The sequence below is a fragment of the Panthera uncia genome (genome assembly GCF_023721935.1).
Source record: "Panthera uncia isolate 11264 chromosome B2 unlocalized genomic scaffold, Puncia_PCG_1.0 HiC_scaffold_24, whole genome shotgun sequence".
In the NCBI taxonomy this organism is placed as follows: Eukaryota; Metazoa; Chordata; class Mammalia; order Carnivora; family Felidae; genus Panthera; species Panthera uncia.
Genome location: NW_026057580.1, coordinates 64,759,608 through 64,775,110, shown reverse-complemented (window position 1 = coordinate 64,775,110; position 15,503 = coordinate 64,759,608).

The window sequence follows — 15,503 nt, the reverse complement described above, 5'->3', positions numbered from 1 at the left end:
AGCTATGTGTTCTCAATGCTTTCCCCCTTCCAGATGTTGTACTAGCACTGGGGATAACAAAATAAAAACAACAGCAACAACAATAACAAGATTCTTGCTTTCAGGTGCTTTCAGGGTATAATGAATTCAGTGAAACTGAGAGCTCTCAGATTTATAGTGCAGGAACTTTCCAAATCAACTGGGTGGGGGCTCAAATTGGAGTTCATTAATGGCTACAGTGAACCTAGCTATATGTCTGATCTCCGGCATGTATCAGTGTTTCCTCTCTGCTTCTGTAGAGGTCAAGAATATCTGGTGGATCTGGTGTGGTATTATGACCTTTAATAGGTTCTTTGAAGCTTTTACTCCATCTGATAACACCAGTCTTCTCTCCTTTGTAAAGTTGTCAGACTGATTAAATCTGTATCATCATTTTTGTTTTCTGTAAAAAGTCATTGTGTTGTTCTTGTATAACCTTTTGGGGGAAACTTTAAAATTTTTTTTTTTTAACGTTTATTTATTTTTGAGACAGAGAGAGACACAGCATGAACGGGGGAGGGGCCGAGAGAGAGGGAGACACAGAATCGGAAACAGGCTCCAGGCTCTGAGCCGTCAGCCCAGAGCCCGACGCGGGGCTCGAACTCACGGACCGTGAGATCGTGACCTGAGCTGAAGTCGGACGCTTAACCGGCTGAGCCACCCAGGCGCCCCGGGAAACTTTTAATCTACACTCAGTAACATTTAGGATCCCCCACAGTGGATATTTCACAGCTACTTTTTAAAAAATTTTTTTTAACATTTATTTATTTTTGAGACAGGGTGAGACGGAGCATGAACAGGGGAGGGTCAGAGAGAGGGAGACACAGAATATGAAGCAGGCTCCAGGCTCTGAGCTGTCAGCACAGAGCCCGACGCGGGGCTAGAACTCACGGACCGCAAGATCGTGACCTGAGCTGAAGTCGGCCGCCTAACCCACTGAGCCACCCAGGCGCCCCCACAGCTACTTTTTTAAAAATTGGCAGTTCTTCTCCTAATCCACACAGTCTTTGAAGACTGTGGTGGTTTAAAAATTTGTCCACAAATTATTTTATACTCCTCCTTCAAAAGGTGGAACTTAATTCCTCTTCCATTGAGAATGATTTTAGTCACTCATTTCTAATGAATAGAATATGGTGCAAGTGACTGTGTCACTTCAAAGATTAGGTCATACAGCTTCCATTTTGCTTACTCTCTTGGATCACTTGACCTGGGGAGAAGCCAGCTACCATGGCATGAGGAGAGATACATATCCTAGAGCTGAGCCCTCCAACCGACAGCCGTGCAAGTTAACCATCTTGGAAGTGGATTTTCCAACCCTGGTCGAACCTTCAGATGATTGTAGCCCAGGAGACATCATAACTACATGATAAAAGAGATTCTGAGCCAGAACCGCTGATCTGAGGTGTTTCTGGATTCCTGCTCCTTATCAATTGTGTAAGTTAGTAAATATTTGCTGTTTTAAACCACAGGTGTTTGAGTAATTTGAAATGCTGCAATACATATGTAATACAAAGATTTGGCTCCTTTTTAGACTACATTGTAAAGAGACTCAGTTCCACGTAAGCAGTCTCTAGTCTTTAATTTTTGCCATCATAGCACATATATAGCAGATTTCCTTGAATTTCCCAACACCATTCTCCTTAGCACACCAGATAATAAAATGTGTTTTTCATTTTTATTTACTTATACTTTGGATCCCATTCTTACCTATCTTCTTTAAGATCTTGTCTCAAAATTTCACCTTTAATCTCTTCCTCTCCTGGACTTCAACAAGCTCTAGTCTCTCCTGTCATCAAAACAAAACTTCTCTTTGATCCTGCTGCTTCTTTGGCACTTGTGTTTGTTTGTAAAGTCTTGAAGTCCTATCTATTCTTTCCTTCTCAGTCCTTGCCTGCTGGTTTCTGCCCTTAATGGAGGCATTTCTCTTTGAGATTAATTATCACTCCCTTTCCCTCATTCCATCCTGTCCAGTCTCTGAAACTTTCATCCCAGGGATCCTCAGAGCTGACACAGACCTCAGAGGCCATTTGCAGAAGATGACATGGAGGCCACAGAGGTTTGGACATTTGCCTCAGATCATAATCGAAGCTTCTGGCAGAGCCAGGGCTCAGGTTCAGCCTCTCTCACTCTCAGGACTGAGCACTTTTAATGATACCACAAATAATCCTTGAAACCAAAATCACAAAACTACATTTTTTTTAAGTTTTTTTTTTTAATTTTATTTTGAGAGAGCGAGAGAGCATGCAAGCAGGAGAGGGGCAGAGAGAGAGAAGGAGAGAAAAAAATCCCAAAGCAGGCTCTGAACTGCCAGTGCAGAGCCACACGCAAGGCTTGAACTCATAAACTGTGAGATCACAACCTGAGCTGAAATTAAGAGTCAGATGTTTAACCAATTGAGCCACCCAGGTACCCCAAACTATACTGTTCACATTTTTTCTGCCTTGTTTCTTTTTAACTTTTCATTCTCAGTCCCTTGTGTTATTCCCTTTCCTATTATACCTAAAGCTCTGTTCCTTGTCCTCAGCTTCTGTCTTGTGATCTCACTTACTTGCCTGCTATTGGCTCTCATCTTTATACCTCCATCTCTAGGCCTGTTTCTGCCATGGACTGTGACTCCATGTTGCTGACTGGCGAGAGAGCAGCTCCACTTCAGGTTCCCACCATCCCCAATCCCATTTCCAACTGCTATGCTTCCCCCACTTGTCAGAAGTGCTTCTCATTTTCTTGTCCTTTGGAGTAAATACTTAGAACCATCCTATTAGCTACCAAGCCTGTCACTTTTCTTTCCCTTCTTCTTTTCCTCTTTTATTCTTCATTCAACAAAAATGTGTTGAGCATTGTGGTGCCAGAAATGTGAAGCCCCAAGGTATGCACAGTCTGGTGAGTCTTTGTGTGTGTGTGTGTGTGTGTGTGTGTGTGTGTGTGTGTGTATGTATGTTTAAGTTTATTTATGTATTTTGAGAGAGACAGAGAGAGCACAAGCTGGGGAGGGATAGAGAGAGAGGGAGAGAGAGAGAGAATCCCAAGCATGCTTGGCTCAGTCAACACACAGAGCCTGGCACGAGGCTTGAACCCATGAAACCATGAGATCATGACCTGAGGTGAAATCAAGAGTTTGATGCTTAACCAACTGAACCACCCAGGTGCCCCTGGAGAGTCTTTCATCTGGTCCTTTCTTGATTTTTCTATGGTCACAGCTCTAGCCAGTGACCCCATCACCTAAGTTTGGATGACTGACTGCATATTTAGTTCGTCTCTTTGCTTCCCCTCTCTCTCCTATCCATCTATACTATTTTCTTCATGTTATTGTTTGGGTTCTTTTACTACCTATGATCACCACATTAAGACTCAAGTTATAACCCTTTTTGGTTTTGTTTATCCTGTTGTCTTTCCCAGGGACCCTGTGTTTCCTGCCAGGTTCACTATGCTTCTTTCAGATGGTCTTCTAATTTCTACTCAGATTTGCTCCTCTTTTGCTCCTTTGGATCATGTCTTGACTTTTCTCTAGTTGTGAACAGAGTGGCTCCAGCGCAATTTCTCTTAATTATTTCTGAGTATCATTGGTAAGATAAGGAGAAAATATATGCTAAGGGACTCAGAAGGCTTGAATAAAAATGACTACTAGAATATATTGTTGATTTGATTTGTTTCAATTTTTTTTCCCCCACTGAACTACCATGACTCTATTACACAAAACTCCTTGGGGTGAGGTGGGAAGAGAAATAGGTGACATCAATGAAGACAGTTGGTGAGGATATTTGCTTTTCCCGTTATACTCTATCAGACTAAATATCAGTGACTGTTGGTTAGTGTTTTGGGGACTTATACTTTGAGCCAAACAAGATTTCCCCACATTTCACAATCATCTCTTGATTCAGGATGCTTGGAAGACAGTGGTCAGGGGGGTCATTTGACAGAAACCAACAAGGTGATCATTCTAAGAGGAGGGTTCCCTCATGAGTGTGACAAATCTTGAGGATGACTGAATCTCTTTATGAAACTAAGCAGGTTTAGAAGTAAGGAAGTGAGTAATTCTCTCCATGTGCTGCCTTTGTTACATCTCTTATCTATGATTGTATCTTATATTAAAATTACAGACTACTGTGGTTGTTATTGTGGTTACTGTGAGATGTAGATTCATGGTAGAATTTCTAGGCTGTCAGAGATTTCTGGAGGTGCATAAATTGGATATAGAGACCTCAACATTTTCTGGATGGACTCCTTTTGTGTCAAATAACAGAGACAATAATGTCACTTTTTCTTTGTCACTTTCTGGCTTATTCATTAATTTATCTATTCAACCAATTTTTTATTTAGTGCCTATTATGTTCCTGGTGGAGTACAAAGTACATTGGTGAGCAACATAGATGAGGTTTTGACCCTGTCTCATGACTCACAGAGCCGACAGGATATAAACAAAGTGAAAATGGGGTCTTCTCAGTTCTTCACATCAACCCTCCATGGTTCTCTGGCTCCTGCCCACTCTCTTTTTCTGTTTTCCCTCCCACAAAAGGCTCTTTTTGAGTGACAGCAACTTCTTTCTGGAGCCTTCATATCAGTGGTGGTGGTTGTTATGTATCTTACATGGTAAAAGTCAGGAAGAATGGAGTTGTAACTTAAGCTGAACATCTGATCTCGTTCATTAACATGAGGCTTCAGCTGATTCTTTAATGTCAACATTCTTAATATTTTGACAGTTCTTCTGTTACCTTTTAGCTTAGTGCCTCATTGTCTTAGTCTGTGTTAGTAGTAAGAATATTTTTTCCACTTAATCAAAATGAATCAAGTTAGATTTATTCTATAGTAGAGATAGACTATGAATGACAGTTTGTCACACAGTAGATGTTCAATAAGTGTTTGGAAAAAGTGGAAGAGATGATACAATTACATTAATTAATTAATTGTAATTAATCAATTACAGTTAAGAAGTAAGTACTTGCTCCTCCTTTTTTTTTTAATTTACCAGACGAAATAAAACATAGAAGAAAAGGGATGAAAAAAGTAAGCAAGAAACAAAGAAGTAATCCAGATTTGATGTGCAGTGCTTCATATCTGTAACCTCCATATGCTTCTTTTACAATATTTCCAACCTTTATGTTAGACAAGTCTTTCTCTTTCTTCATCTCTCCTTCTGTCCTTTGTTCCTCCTCCTCTCTCTTGTTTTCTTACTGAGTGTTCTGTGTGGCAGTTGGCTCTCAAAGATCAGAATAGTATCGGATGGTGGTTAAAAGACCAGACTCTGGTGCCAGGCAGACTTGGGTCCCAGTGTTGGCCGTACCACTACTGGCAAGTGACAAACATTTCTTGGGCAAACATCTTTAAGCCTCTGTTTCTTCATTTATAAAAGGAGGAAAATGATAATCCCTAAGACAGGCTTCTGTGAGGATCGTGAGTGATGATAATGCATGTAAAGTGCTTAACATTTTGTCTGATGCTAACAATGTCTATAATGTTTAGTCTTCTCCATTCTTTACTTCTCTGCCAGAAGACAATGCTATAGAACTCCATATATAGTGGGTGATTTTCTACCTAAATTCAATATATATGTAAATTGTATTCTTTTTTCATCTGTTTTTCATCCTTGAGTAATTTAAACACAGCTGAAGATGTTTTCTCCAAGCTTTGTAAGAACATTCTTTCTGAGATGAGCTCAAATTTGGAAAATGTTGATTCAGAAGCAGAACTTTTCAGTAAGTTATAAGAAATTGACTCTACTGGATCATAATGTGCATCCATGTTCTTCAGTTGGCTCAGAGTCTGCTCCTCCAGCCCTTCAATAAATATAATAAATAGATCTTGATGGATGAATTCAGAGTTAAATTCTTCAGAATTAAATTTGCACAATTTTGTGAAGGCATTTGATTCTCAATGATGCTTTAAAAAAGGAGACACAGTAGTTCAAATCAGTGTTTTGACATTGTTTTTAGAAATGCCAATTTACATTCTTATTGCATCTCAGAAAATAAGAAAAGACTTTTTCTTCTGTATTGGCAGTTTGCAGACAAGGCTTCTGCAAACTTTAGCATTCTTGACAGTAATTGTTTAGCAGTCATTTCCAATTCTGTTTTGCTTGGAATGCAGACCCATGGGAAAAGACCCAACACCGCAATAGTTACTCAGTATCTCAATAGAAATACTTCAAGTTTATCAGAAGACCAAACAGAAATTTTATCTCCTTAATAGTGTCCCCGTATTGGTAAGGAAGGAGAAGGGAATCTTAACAGGGGAAGAAAACGATGCTTAGTGCTGAGCTCAGCTTAGTTGAAATTCTAACAATTCCTAGCCTCATTTTGTGGGTAAAAGCTACTTTTAAATTAAAGAGCAAGATGCCTCTCTCTTATACCCAGTGGGATTTGCAAAGAGTCAAACAGTACATCTATATCAGGAAATTCTATTCTAGCTTTTACTGTGCTGATGGAGAAAACATCTTTCCAGATGGATTTCTGTTTATACAAGCCTTTAAAATTTTTACTTGCACCCAGTTTGTCTCATTGGCAGTACTTCCAGTTCTATTTTTTAAGACTTTAAGCGCACAATAGTGTTTATAGAACAGGAAAAGAAGTGACCCTTTTAGTGAGAGAAAAGAAGCTACAAAACTCATTACTAGAATCATCTTTTACAAACATAATAAATGGTAATGATGGTTTGTCCGTAGGATTTTTAATATCTTATTAAGAAATATTGAAGGAATTATATATGAGTGTTCATAGACCCACCATGTATATTTTACACTTAGTGTTTTGTTGTATTTATTTTATCATATACCGGGGCGCCTGGGTGGCGCAGTCGGTTAAGCGTCCGACTTCAGCCAGGTCACGATCTCGCGGTCTGTGAGTTCGAGCCCTGCGTCAGGCTCTGGGCTGATGGCTCGGAGCCTGGAGCCTGTTTCCGATTCTGTGTCTCCCTCTCTCTCTGCCCCTCCCCCATTCATGCTCTGTCTCTCTCTGTCCCAAAAATAAATTAAAAACGTTGGAAAAAAAAATTTATTTTATCATATACCTATCCACCTCTATCCATTTCTCTATCCATTTGTCATTCTATATTATTTTTATTTTGAGGGATATACATTTCAAAGTGAGTTGCAGATATCAGAAGAGATGCGCTCATTTTGAATCATGGGTAATACCATCTGGCCACTTGGCCCGTGGTTGATTGCATCTCTTAGGACTAGGTTCAGCTAAAGTTAACAAAAAACCAGAGTAGCTTAATGTGTTTAAAAAGCATTTATTTTCTGTGGTAAATGGAGGCTGAAGGTAGGAGTTCAATGTTGGTTATACCATCTGTGGCTTAAACTCTTTCTATCTTTCTGGACTACCATCATAGCATTTGACATTCATCTGCAAGATCTCTCATGGCCTGATACTGCTAGAGCTCTGGTCCTTTGCATAACAGTAGGAAGGAGGAAGGGGACAAAGGTCTCTTCTAAGGACTTATCCCAGAGGAACCAATAATTGTATAATCAACTTGTTTGGCTCCAGAAACAAAAAAAAAAACTGAAGGAATATTATAGGGATCATATTATAGATGAACTTGAGAACAATTGATACATTTATAATGCTTACAGTTTATTAGTCAGAATATAGCCACATTTGAGAGGCTGAGAAATATATAGTATTATATATCCCTTTAGGTGGTTTATTTATTTTAGCCATTTCATTTTGTTGGAAAAAAAATCAAATGAGCTGAGGTTTCTTGCCCTAGCATAGTTGTGTGGGTCTTGGATTACTATTAGAGACATTTGTAAGGGCACACAAGTTGCATCTGAATACATTTTCATGTAACTTGAGTTAAATAAAACTGTTTGCCCAGTAAATTAATTGATCCCCATATTGAAGTAATGTTGAAATATTGTTTATAGGATGATCATATCACTTTGATCAAAACATAATATCATCAAAACAGGGTGGTTCAAGACCAAAGGACTAGATGACCAGCCTACATGACCCTTAGGAACACAATTTCTGAGAAGCCCGTGGGTTGAGAAATTGGTCTAATGATAACAAAAGTCCTGAGGAGTCCTTTAAATAGCATTTAAAGGCTTTGTTTTTGAAGAAGAAGCTTTATTTTCTGGAATCAAAAATGATTCACACCTGGGAGGTATTGTGCAGAGTGGTAAACGTAGATGATACAGAGTGGCCAGCATGATTAGGGATGTTTGAGGAGATCTGAAAAGTGGCCCATGTGCCATGTGTAACAAAGAGGAAAGCTCATTTTTATGTTTATGTCCAAGAAATTAAAATGGCTACCATGAATAAAAAAATCCATACCACGGTCCTTTTCTCTTTTGGAGTGGAAGATTAGAGGGTATCTGAAATGGGTATTTTTCCCTATCTTCAACCTTTTATACTTAAAGAATTTGTGTTTTTTGGCATTAAGAATTAAAGTGTTTTAGTTTATAGATTGTTTGGAAAATCTTACATGAATTTGTCTTATTTTCTTTCCCTTAATAAAAGTATTCTTCTTGAATTTTACCTAACATCTGAAGGATCTTTGGAATTTTATACTAAAGCCTCAAACACGAACAGAAAAAAGCAGCAACCACCAGTTCAGAAAAGCAAAAATCCTTAGTGGGAGGAAGGGGGTGATGGGAGAAGGGACAGAAGAGGATGGGAAATTAAATACAAGTTAAGACATTCCCTTTCCCCCACTCCCAGGTTTTAGAGAATGATGATTTATCATTACAGCTATAGAAGGGAAGTCTTCAGTTGTTTATTCTCTTTGTTGATATACACTGTAGTTCTGTGTCTTCTTTCTGCTTGTATTATCTCTCATTATCTGTCTTGAGTCTATTTCACAACTTGTTTGATATTAGTGTTTTGGATCTGTAGAGTATTGTTTAATAAATTCTTAGAAAATCTAGAGTTATTTGTATGTTGAAGGGCAAGGTTAGGAATTGAAGGAAATGATGAAGATTATTACATCTTTGCTGGAGTCATGTAGTAGAACTATTACACTGTATATAAATCATATAAAATAGAAAAGAGTACCATTTGCTTGTCTTGAAAGATGTGCAAGTCCTATATTGACCACAGATGATTTATTGCTTCTAAGTCATGTGAAACCTTAACACTCCTGTCTTGACCTGGACTCCTCAGAAAGCAGAACCTGAACCAAAGTTTTAAGTGCAAGTATTCATGGGAGAGTGATATCCAGGAGTTACTCGTGACACATAGGGTCGCAAAGCAGGGAAGGAGAGACATCCGAAGACAGTATGCAATACTGAGTCAACCACAACTGTGGGCAACTGTTTCCTTGATCCCTGAGGTCCCTCTGAAGAGCTGAATGAAATGGGTTTCAGAATTTTCCATTCATTGGCCATGGTGGGAAGAAAATGGAAGCCTTCATTAATCACTTCTTATCTGCATTAGTCAAAGTTCTACTCCATGGGTATAACTGCCCCTCTCCCCAGTCTCAACGGAGAAGCCATGAGGTAGGAGGCAAGAGGCTTGCTTGAGGAGATACAGCTTCTGGGAACAAATAAAAGGTGAGGCAGAGAGAATCTGATAGCACCAGGGGTATCAGACACATCCCCCAACATCACCTTAGGGATATGGTAAAATTACATTAACACAGTTACCAGAATCTTGCTGTATCCTGACTCCAGCGGGCTCACATGGGAACACCAGGACTTTGCATGGATTTCCCCAAGTGTTGAGGAAATCTCCAAAAGGTGCCTGATACAAGTACATGTGGTGCTCCTGAGTATAAAACTCCTGGCCTGTGCTGTGCTGCCAGTTCCCCATCTGACTCCAGAGCTGGTGACCTTTATTCTTCTTTTTCAAAAGTTTAACAATCTCTTAGCAAAGCGGGAAGGATGACTCAGGAAAGAGGCTTGGACCCATGGAACATTACTGAACTTAGTGAGCCTACTTTTTCCAAGTATAAACCCAGTGATCCAGCCACTGTGTATCCCCAAGGTGCTCATGTGCCTGTTAAGAGAGCTGGAGGGAAATGGCTCAGACTTATGCCAGCTGCTATTCTATACCCAGAACCTGACTCTGCTCAGGTGCTCAGGCTCCAAAGGACATTGTAGCTGGTCAAGTCTGGTTTGTTAGATAACTTTTCTTTCTGGTACATTTTATTTTGGTGTGCGTGTGTGTGCACAGGAGAGGGAGACTTGAAATCTGGCTCTGTTCCCCTCTCATTCTTCATTTCCATCTCCCCGCATCCTTTCAAGTCTCCCAGATGTGTCTCAAATATCTGCATCCTAGCCATAGATACAGTTTGAGATTTTCCCCAGGGTTTTCCTTGGTCCCCATGCAAATCAGGGATGCAGATAGAGGCTTGGGTGGGGGTTGGGTATTGCCTAGTGCCACACAGCAGTGATATACAAATCCTGGCTCTGGCCCAGTTGGGTTCTGACCCCCATTACAAGTTACATATCTTATTTCTAGTCCTAAGGACTCCATTCATAATTCTACAAGTAAAGCTGAAGAAAATATTTATAAATATATATTTGATTTAGAACAAAATAATCTTTTCTTCTAAATGCAGATGATACAAATTCAAAGAAAAAAGAGAACATGTATTTTGACTTAAACGTTAATAGTCTTCAGGTAAGTGAACCACCTTAAGTGTGTATCAGCCCAGTCTTGGCAATCTTTTTGAGACCTTAGTGATAGGGGAAAATAACAAGACTCCAGCATTTACTTTGTTGCTGGAGACTTTGAGGCATTAGCAACTTCAGACATAGCCTAGCTTAGTGGTTCTCAAACTTAACCTTGCATTGGAATCACTTGGAGGGCTTGTCAAAACACTGGGCCCCATTCCTACATATTCTGATTCAGTAGGTCTGGGACAGGGCTAACAAGTATTTATTTCCAGCAGTTTCCCTGGTGCAGCTGATGTGCTGGTCCAAGGACCACATGTTGAGAATTGCTGGTCTAGCAGACGAAAGTAATTTCAGATTGAAGTCTGATGACTATTTTAGCTTCTTTTCTCAGGGCCAGAGCTAGTTTCACGGCTATTTCCCCTGTTAACAATGGTGTTTTATTTTTTATTTATTTTTCAATGTTTATATTTGAGAGAGAGACAGCGTGCGAGCAGGGGAGGGGCAGAAAGATGAAGACAGAATCTGAAGCAGGCTCCAGGCTCTGAGCTGTCAGCACAGAGCCCGACGTGGGGCTCGAACTCAACGAGCCGTGAGATCATGACCTGAACTGAAGTGAGACGCTTAACCAGCTGAGCCACCCAGGTGCCCCAACAATGGTGTTCAATGTAAATTATTTTCAACTAGACTTTAGTTGTACATTTTTGTATTAAGTAGATAAGAGATTAGAAAGCAGGTCGAGCATCCACATCAAAACCAGAAGAGAGAATTTGGGGGAAAATTCTTAGGGCTCTATATCAGGGGTTGCAAAATGATGGTGCAGGGGCCAAATCTGGCCCACTGTCTGTATTCGTAAATAAGATTTTATTGGAATGCAGTCACACATTGATTTCTTTATTGTTGATGGCTGCTTCTGTACTGTAACAGCAGAATCGAGCAGTTGTGGCAGAACTGTATGACCCATAAAGGTGAAAATAATTACTATCTGACCCTTTACATGAAATATTTGCCTACCCCTAGTCTGTATGTTCCTTTGAGCAACTGTTGGCTGATTTGGGGAAGCTTTTCTCTTGAAACCTAGGAGTAAGCAACATCAGTTTACTTTAGCAGATATGAAACTTGAATCCTAACACTTTCTTCCGCCCTTCCTCAACCTTCTCCCTCAACATGGAAAGTGGCCCAATAAGTGAAATGAAACTTGGCCCAATCAGCGATATTTAGAAAGTGGAAGGTGAAAGTGTTGACATCTGCTTGTATTTTGTGGTCCAAGCTTCTCGGGGGGCACGTGATATGGAGAGAGTGTTCTGGTCAGCCCGGCATCTCACGTTTTGTAAAAGATTGCCTTGTGTTATCTGACCTTAGTTGGATTTATGCCTACTGAGAAAAGCAGTTTGATGAATGATCTGTATTCCTTCCTACATACTGGCTTCCTAAGTGAACTCTTCCTTCCTTCGGTTTTGATAACTTTAGTAAGTTGGAGTGCCGTATCCAACATCCATATGGATACATGAATAAATGCATGTGTATGTTTTCAGGCATCTGTGTATTTTAATACATGGTCATTTTATTCACCTCTTTGCCCTTGCCTCCTTTCTGGGTCTTATCTCCTTCTCTGTAGTTGGTTCACATCCCCAGAGAAGCAGATGCCAAGACAAGTTTAGAAATATGAGAGATTTTTTAAGGGAAATGCCTGGGAAGGGTTAAGGTGATGAGGCAGGAGTGTCAGGGGAACCTTCACACTGCATTACAGATCTGACTGGAGGAAAGGAGGAGAGTTGCATACGAAAGCTCAGACTGCACTGCAATTCTAATAAAATTGTGGCCAGGTGAACTGGGAGTCCTTGAGCCAAAATTGGAGGAGTCCAGTCGTTCCATAGGAGCAGGTCAGTGCATGTACCCCCAGTCATTGGTTGGGGGCAGCCAAAAAAGTGTGTCCCCAGCCCGAACATGGTGGTGGATCCACAGGAGCAGTGGCTTGAGTGGTCAGTGAATATGCTGCCTGCTGCAAGAGATCTGAGTGTGCGTTTTCATGGCCACCTCACTATTATATTTCTTTCATCTTGCTTTTTTTCATCTTTCTTTCATCATTATTTTTGAAAACAGAAAAGCAGCCATAGACCTGTGATACTTCCCCTTTACTTGAAGAATAAAGTCTTAGGTGCTCTGCCCTCTGACCCCATCTGCCTTTCAAGCCTTTTCTCTACTACACATATACCATTGCCTGAATGGTCCCTGTGCTTTTCTGTTTTGGGCACTGTCCACACAGTTCCCTATTCCTCACATGCCCTCCCTCTCTCAGCCCCCCATTGAAACCCTACTTCCCTTTCAAATAGTTTTCCACAAAACTGTAAATGAAACTAACAGCTCCCTCCTTGAATATTTAATTTACTTAGGAAACATTATTTGCTTATACACGGAATGCTGTGAAGGGTACAAAGATGAATCGGATATGAATTCTGCTATCAAGGATTAAGTTTAATAGGAAAAGTTAATAAACACTATATTAAAAAAAGAAAGCAAGGGGCACCTGGGTGGCTCAGTTGGTTAAGCATCCCACTTTGGCTCAGGTCATGATCTTGTGGTCCGTGAGTTCGAGCCCCTCGTAGGGCTCTGTGCTAACAGCTCAGAGCTTGGAGCCTGCTTTGGATTCTGTGTCTTCCCCTCTCTCTCTCTGCCCCTTCCCCACTCAAGCTCTGTCTCTCTCTGTCTTAAAAATAAAAATTAATGGGGCGCCTGGGTGGCGCAGTCGGTTAAGCGTCCGACTTCAGCCAGGTCACGATCTCGCGGTCCGTGAGTTCGAGCCCCGCGTCAGGCTCTGGGGTGATGGCTCGGAGCCTGGAGCCTGTTTCCGATTCTGTGTCTCCCTCTCTCTCTGCCCCTCCCCTGTTCATGCTCTGTCTCTCTCTGTCCCAAAAATAAATAAAAAATGTTGAAAAAAAAATTTAAAAAATAAAAATTAAAAAAAAAACATTAAAAAAAGAGAGAGAAAGCAAGACAAATTATAAGGTAGGTACAGAGAAAATGTGGGAATTCAGAAGAGGGAAACATTACTTTCATAACAGAAAAATCTACTATGAGAGGTGGGCTTTAAAGAATCAGTAGGATTTGGGTATGAGGATATGTGGTGGGTAAGAGGATTCCAGATTACAAGAATAACAGAATTCCCACCATGCATGGGAATGAATATCTTTAGCACAGCCTCAATGACTAGGGTTTTTCATACTGCACATAAAACTCATCAGTGCAGTGTGAAATAAATTTAGTGGTCCTCTTATCAGCAGAAAAAAAAGAAGAAAAGGAAAGAAAGAAAAAAGAAAGAAAGAAAGAAAGAAAGAAAAAGAAAGGCAAAAAGAAAAGGAAAGAAATAGAACAAATAGAATAAGATGGGGAATGTTTGCAGTGTATGGTATGTAGTAAGGATATTATTTTGTGAAACTTTTATTATATATGTATCAATTCCCATATATATAATGGGTAACTATATAAATGTATTTCTTACTATGGGCAAACTTTTGTCTTAGTCAACAACCTGTATCTATGGAGCATCTCTTATATGCTGGCCACTAGGTGAAGTCCTGAGGTAAAGTGTTGAAAAAAGCCGACACAGTCTTTACTTTCATGGAGAATATGAGTCAGTACAGGTTTTCAGATGATCGTGGCATCAGAAACACCTAGAAGGCTTAATAAAACACAGATTGCTTTAGACCTTCATTCAGAGATCTGTTGAGCAGGTGTGGGGTAGGGCCTGGGAATTTGCTTTTCTAACAAGTTCTTAATTGATGCTAAAGGTGCTGGTAGGGGACCACATTAGACACTAAAATAAATACCAATGAATGCATGATGGCAAGTTGTGATAAGTGTTAGGAAGGAGAAGTTGGAGAACTTCAAGAGAGAATGCCCTGGAAACCTATTTTGTGTTGGATGGTCAGAGAAGGTGTCTCTGAGATAGTGATGTTTAGGCAGCAGGACCTATGTGCTCAAGGACCCAGAGGAACTGAAAACATGGAGGAAAGAAGGGTTTGAAAGGAGATTGGAAAGCAGGTGGGGGCTAGAGCATACAGGGTCTTTAGCCTAGTGGCATTCACATTGGGATATGCATATTCCTGGGGTGCGTGAAGAAATTCTAAGGGTGTGCAGGCACATATAGTTCTAAGAGAATCATCTTTAAATGCTCTCCTAAAATAGATCTACCCAAAGGCCTCATTTACCTTTCCTATCTCTTTCTGAATAAAGTCATATTTATTTCCTAGTGGATCTTGCTAGGGTGCCTTGTCCTAGAGTGTAAAATCATGTGGGAGGTGAAATAAGGAATAACTCAAAAGCTTGACGATGGTGTGGAAAAAATGAGTAACTCTTATCATGGAAGTAAACCCCAAATCTATTCTCAAGGCAATTGGTCTCCAGTTCTTGGTTTTCCACAAAATTGAAGGAGGCCCTAAATATCCAGTCAGCAGTTAGGGCTTTAAAAATGATTTTTGATGATGGACCACTTTGTCGTTTTGATATGTAACTAGGAAGGACACCCTGTATTTAGGGTCAACATTGTAAGAAATCTTTTATTTCCTCTATATATTTAGGTAGATGAAACAAGCACTTTTTTAGTGTTGACCTCTCTGGAAATGAAAAATTGGGAAAAGAAGGGATTCTGAAAACTGCCACAGTGTAGCATTAAGTAACAACAAATCATAGATACCTGAAGTGGGATAAAACCCAGTGTCACTGAGTTCATTAAGAGATTCATTTCCAATACGATGTATCTACATATTTAATAATTATCTCTAAGATTTATATATACTTATTGTCATGTTGACCAGCTTACATTTGTATAATACTTTTTTTTTTAATTTGTTTTTAACATTTATTTATTTTTGAGACAGAGAGAGACAGAGCATGAAGGGGGGAGGGGCAGAGAGAGAAGGAGACACAGAATCGGAAG